Below are 6,815 nucleotides of genomic sequence, written 5' to 3' on the forward strand. Positions count from 1 at the left end.
ACCCAGCCCAAGATCATTCAAAGTGTCTCAGAATTCTTTCCAACTTAGGGGAAACGAGATTCCACTAAATTCTGAATGTGAGATTGGAAAAGACCTTGTACATCTGCTTACCCAGAACAACCCCACATTTACTAGGGGGCTTAGAAAGGTTCTGTGTGTGGGTAAATGATGGCTATTTTCTCAGCTAATAGCATTATCACCAATCCTAACCACATAGTTAGTTACACTGAAAAAACTAAAGAATAAGTACATTTTCAACTTACAGAGCACCAAATATAGCTACTGACTTCTTTACCTGGAAAAAGTGTTTTAAGTTCTGGGAGTAAAAAAACTAAGGCTTGGACAGTTCAAGAGTACCCAAAAATGTAAATATTAAAATTTTTCACAAATGTTTTCTCTCCTTACACAAAAGGTACTACCTTGACATTTCAATGTCCTACTTATATATGTATTTTTTAAAAGATTAATTTATTTATTTGACAGTCAGAGTTACACAGGGAGAGAAGGAGAGGCAAAGAGAGAGAGAGAGAGAGAGAGGTCTTTCACCCACTGGTTCACTCCCCAAAGAGCTGCCACAGCCAGAGCTGTGCTGATCCGAAGCCAGGAGCCAGGTGCTTCTTCTGAGTCTCCCATGTGGATGCAGGGGCCATCTTCTACTGCTTTCCCAGGCCATAGCAGAGAACTGGATCAGAAGTAGAGCAGCCCGGACTCGAACCAGCACCCATATGGGATGCTGGCACTGTAGGTGGTGGCTTTACCCACTACACCACAGCACCGGCCCCTTATATATGTATTTTTAAAATCAGATACTGCTCATTTACATTTAGGAGAAAGTGTCAACTATTTAAAGTCAAGAGTAAAGGTAAAGGATGAGCTATAGTCACTTATCCAACATAAATCACATTAAAACCCAAATATAAAATAGAACAAAGCGAAATTTTCCTTGGAAAGTAAAGTAAATATTCACTTTCCCCCCTCCCAAATTTAAATACAACTGTAAAGGGGAAATCTGGCCGGTGCTGTGGCTCACTAGGCTAATCTTTCACCTGCGGCGCCGGTACCCCAGGTTCTAGTCCCAATTAGGGCGCCGGATTCTGTCCCAGTTGCTCCTCTTCCAGTCCAGCTCTCTGCTGTGGCCTGGGAAGGCAGTGGAGGATGGCCCAAGTGCTTGGGCCCTGCACCCGCATGGGAGACCAGGAGGAAGCACCTGGCTCCTGGCTCCAGATCGGCACAGCGTGCCAGCAGTAGTGGCCATTTGGGAGGGTGAACCAACGGAAGGAAGACCTTTCTCTCTGTCTAACTCTGCCTGTAAAAAAAAAAAAAAAAAAAAAAAGCCACTGTAAAGGGGAAATCCATGTGGACTGAGACAATGCCTCACTTTGATATATGTAAATAAAAATAGATCCCATTTTGTCTAAATTTTTAGGGCTTTATAGTTTGAAGTAATTCACCTCTATGGACGGGTGAACCAGTTGAGATAAGTTAACACAATCATTTGAATTGGTTGTCTACATACTGGGCAGTGCTATTCCTTTTCTTTAGTTTTTTGGCACATGTGAAGCATGGCATCAGGTATCCTGTTTTGCCAAGACCAATGAATACTTTTAGGTTGACCTTGGCAAATCACACAAGGCTCAATGGCATTAAGGGGAAAATTAGATTCCATACTTTCTTCTTTGTCTTGTGTTTCTTTCCTCTCAAACTCTTTGCCTTCTTCTTGGCTGATATAAATAATGCTATTAGAAGATGATCGCTGAATTAAAAAAAGGAAGCTGAATGGCTAAGAAAAGTCCCTCACTGTTTTGTGATTGAGAGGCTTGTATGCTTTCATCATTTTCCTCAACACACACCTCTCTGGAATCACCTGCTGTAGTTTTTTACAATCAAGCACATCAAAGCCACCTTCTACGTGTGTTGAGTTTTCTAGTTTGCTTTTCTCAGGGACACCCCCTTTACTTTTCCCCTCATCTTCAGGAAGCCAAGTCTCACGAAAGGCCAACATCTGTGGCAATGTGGTGGCAAGGGAGGATTCATTTCATTGCTCACAGTATTCTTCCAATAGTCAGCTAAGGAAATGTCAAGATCTACTTCGAATGAATGTGTATCTCTCCCCTGCCTGATACCCAGTAACTCAATATAGCTCATCATCTGCTTCTGAGAGTTCTTGTTCTTCTTCACTAAGGCTATAATGTTATTTTTTTTAAGATTTATTTTATTCATTTGAAAGAGTTACAGATAGAGGAAGAGCCAGAGAGAGAAGTCTTCCACTCCACCAGTTCACTCCCCAAATGATTTGCAACGGCCAGAGCTGAACTGATCCAAAGCCAGAAGCAAGGAGCTTCTTCCAGGTCTCCCACGTGGGCGCAGGAGCCCAAGCACTTGGGCCATCCTCCACTGCTCCCCCAGGCCATAGCAGAGAGCTGGATTGGAAGAGGAGCAGACGGAACTCAAACCGGTGCCCATATGGGATGCCAGCACTGCAGGCTGGGGTTTTAACCTGCTGCGCCACAGCGCCAGCCCCGAATATAATGCTCTGAATTTAGAGATTCAACTTCAAATTCTACACTACACTGACCTGAGAGTGAATCTTGAGCCACTCACCTGCATGTTCACTTACACCATCATCATGACCCAGATTTGTTGGTGTCTGTCAATTCACTGCTACTGCTTCTCTCACAACCTGTCTCCCTTGTTACACACGGAGCCAGGCTTTCATCCAACAAAGGGGAAACACTATCAGATTTGTGGTGCTTTCTTTGTCACTCACCAGATAATTCACCTGAATTTTCTTCTGTCTCACTAACTGTTCTCCTTCCAGATGAGGTAGACAGTCTAGAAATCAAACTTGAAGATGAGGTTTTTCTTCCTGCAGCTCCTGAACAGGGTCTTTCTGATCACTCCCACGTTCAAGGTGACTCCTGTTCTCGCTCACAAATGGCCCTGAATCTTAAGGTTCCCGCTGATTGACTACTACCAAGTTTCCGTAGCTCACTGTATACATTTTCCTGTGCTCTTTCACAGAGAAGTTTGGCACTCTAAACAAATCTCCAAAATCATTTGAACAATATACAATATGTTGTTGCTTCTCATCACACATTCGTTTAGTCATAATGTACTGGCCAACATAAAATACAACCTCTTTTGTGGTGTAAGTGTCTTTGTGCACCAACAGGCTTCAACAACTTCAAAAGCAACGGCTTTGGTCTAACCAGGCTCTCTTGTTCCAACGCTGGGATCTGAGATGCGGCAGCACCATCAGCAGACAGACATGTTGGTACTGCACATCTGCTGTGCTGGGGCTTGCGCACCTGTAAAGGGGCACGTGGATGCCCGACGCCCTGGGCCTCAGCGACCATTTCCAAAGCACGGAATCCCGAGAGGAGGGAGGCTCCAGGCGGCAAAAGCGGCAGGATCTCGGCCATGGGATCAGGGTTTCCTTCCAGTAACACAGGGACTACACAAGCCTCAAAGGAGCCAGGCCCAGTGAGTTTCCAGGTTCTCGGCCCCTCCCGCCTGAGGGGAGCCCGCCAGTACCTGGGTGCTATACCTGGCTCTGGCTCCTGACTCCAACTTCCTGCTAAGGTGCACCTTGGGAGGCAGCAGTGATGGTTCAGGGGCTCCTGGGTTCCATCCAGCCTAGTCTCATCCCTTCCAGGAATTTGGGGAGTAAACCAGTAGATGGGAGCTCTCTCTTATCTCTCTCTGCCTCTCAAATACATTTAAAAAACAATTTTAAAATATGCAGCTGTCAATCACTTTTCAATTATTTTCCCTTGAATTTACGCGAGCATTTTTATTTCCTAAGTAAATGAAAATGTTGAAATATATGTATAGATAATATATAGAACAAATACAGATATGGTACATTGCATTAAAAATGTCTTTTTGCGAATGTAATTGTGCTGCAACTCTGATTTCCAACCTGTAATTTAATACTTTATTACAAAATTTTGACATATCTATTTTAGAGACAGGAGAGCAAGAGAACATTTACTTGTTCACTCCTCAAATGCCTGCTATAGCCGAGGCTGTGGCTGGGACTGGGCCTAGTGGAAGTTGGAAGCCAAGAACTACTATTCAGGCAGAATATTACTCTGATGTGGGATGCGGATGTCTTAACTGCCAGACTAAATGTCTATCTCTAAGTCAAGAATTGCTGTAAAAAGTCACAGAACAGTAGAGAGAACAAACCACAATAAAAAAACCTAAAACTTTTAAACTTTAAAACTTTAGGGGGCCGGCGCTGTGGCACAGCTAGTTCGCCCTACCCTGAATCACTGGCATCCCATAAGGGCGCCGGTTCTAGTCCTGGCTGCTCCACTCCCGATACAGCTCTCTGGTATGGCCTGGGAAAGCAGCAGCAGATGGCCCAAGTCCTTGGGCCCCTGCACCTGTGTGGGAGACCAGGAAGAAGCTCCTGGCTCCTGGCTTCGGATCAGTGCAGCTCCGGCCGTTTCGGCCATCTGGGGAGTGAATCATCGGATGGAAGACCTCTCTCTTTCTCTCTCTGCCTCTGCCTCTCCTCTCTCTGTGTAACTGACTTTCAAATAAATAAATCTTTAAAAAAAATTAAAAAAATAAACTTTAAAACTTTAAATATGCTTAGCAAGTTCAATATATTCATTCTAAGAGAAGACTAAGGATTTTGGTTGTACAGCTACAGAATTTTACAAAGAAAATAAAAAGTCCCAAATCCTTAATTTTATGTTTTAAGAAATGTTATTTATTTATTTGAAAGTCAGAGTTACAGAGAGGCAGAGGGAGAGATCTTCCATCTATGGGTTCACTCCCCAAACGGCCACAATGGCCAGGGCTGGGCCAAGCCAAAGCCAGGAGCTTCATCTGGGTCTCCCATATGGGTAGCAGGGGCCCAAGCACTTGGAGCACCATCTGCTGCTTTCCCAGGCACAATAGCAGGGAGCTGGATGGGAATCGCAGCCACCAACATCGCAGAAGGTAGTTTAACCCACTATGCCAAGATGCTGGTTCCTCCAATTCCTTAATTTTAAAACTACAAAAACTTTCATAAAATTTGCCATATTTTAAAAATCCGCAGAAAGTATACCTTTCCAAATTCCTTTGTAAATGTGTGAAGTCAGCTTTTTACAATGCCTGAGAGAAGGGCAGGCGCTGTGGCTCACTTGGCTAATCCTCTGCCTGCAGTGCCGGCACCCCAAATGGGCACCGGGTTCTAGTCCCGGATGCTCTTCTTCCTGTCCAGCTCTCTGCTATGGCCCGGGAAGGCAGTGGAGGATGGCTCAAGTTCTTGGACCCCTGCATCCATATGGGAGACCAGGAGGAAGCATCTGGCTCCTTGCTTTGGACCAGCACAGCACCGGCTGTGGTGGCCATTTGGGGAACCAGCGGAAGGAAGACCTTTCTGTCTCTCTCCAAAAAAAAAAAAAAAGCTTGAGAGGAGCAATTTAGCTTACAGTTTTATAATATGTTTATTTAGCTTTGGGGTACGGATGCCAAGACGGGGTGGCCTCATTAGTGTTCCATCTGGTGGAAGCTGACAATGGCAAAACACACGTGGAGGAACAACACACTTCCCCGATACCATAATTAGATCAAGTCACCAGCCTTAATCCATTAATCATTAACATGAAGGCTTTGAGGCTTAAACATTTGCATGAAGAGGGCCAGCGTGTGCACAGCGGGTTAAGCCACCAATGGCAGTGCCAGCATCCCATATGGGAGAGCTGGTTCAATTCCGAGCTGCTCTGCTTCCAATCCAGCTCCATGCTAATATAGGAGGGAAAGCAGTGGAAGAAGGTTCAAGTACTTGGGCCCTTGCTACCCACACGGGAGACTAGAATGGAGTTCCTCATTCCTGGCTTCAGCCTGGACCAGACCTGGATGTTGTAGACATTTGGGTAGTAAACCAACAGATGGAAGATCTCTCTGTATCTCCCCCTCCATCACTCTAATTAACTAAGAAGTCTGCATAGGTTTGGGAAGCCAAATCCCATTCAAATCTTAACTGTAAGTTACTCAATTAATTGCTAATATTATTTTTCATGCACTAATAGGTTACATTTTTCTTTTTGCTTTAGTTATTGAAGCAGAAACTAAGTTCTTCTTTGAAATATGCCAGATTCTATGTTAGTTTTCACATTTACAAACATTAACAATTAATATAGTTTAGGCATAGTGAATACTGATCTTTTGTGGATAAAACAAATTGGTAAATCTAACCATAAAGCAAATGCATAGAGTTGGTGCAGAAGTACTAGTAATTTTTTTAACCCAATCTAGGGGAGTTGAATAAGGAAAGTAACTAGAAATGTTGACTACTGAGCTGTTTAAATACAGAAAAAGCATGGGATTTGTGTAAATATGTGTATTTTAGTACAACTGAAGTGCTATGCAGAAATCGGGAGACAAGGCATGATCAATAGGTGGAGCCAGACTGTTAAGTCTTTTAAGGAGATTAGTACTATTTTAAAGGCAAATAGGCATAAGATACATGAAATAAAAATTGAGTATACAAAGAAATGACAAACGTCTGAGGTGACAGGCCAATACCCTGAGTTGATCAATATACACTGTATATAGGTATTGAAAAGTCATGCTGTACAACATAGATATGTAGAAATACTATGTGTCAATTAATTATCAGCCTTAGTTTTTAAACAATGACAACTGTCAGAAGTGTGAATGGGCGAGTACAGGGTACAAAAACTACAGATGGGGCTCTTATAAGCAGCTCTAGAAGAGATACAAAAGGACTTAACGTAGTTTCAGAGAAAATGATAAAGGAAACACGCATTTGGGAGGGATGGGTGGCCCAGAAAGCAGTCTAGTATAGTAGT

At 43.5% G+C, this 6,815-nt stretch overlaps 1 pseudogene; it reads right to left on the reverse strand.

Annotated features, from left to right (window-relative positions):
- Positions 1-1,453: 1,453 nt before the first annotated feature.
- Positions 1,454-3,285, reverse strand: LOC100357238 (E3 ubiquitin-protein ligase Mdm2 pseudogene; annotated as a pseudogene).
- Between the last annotated feature and the right edge of the window lie 3,530 nt (positions 3,286-6,815).

Source organism: Oryctolagus cuniculus, chromosome 7, assembly GCF_051225735.1.
Source record: "Oryctolagus cuniculus isolate XC-2025 breed Fujian yellow rabbit chromosome 7, ASM5122573v1, whole genome shotgun sequence".
Classification (NCBI taxonomy): Eukaryota; Metazoa; Chordata; class Mammalia; order Lagomorpha; family Leporidae; genus Oryctolagus; species Oryctolagus cuniculus.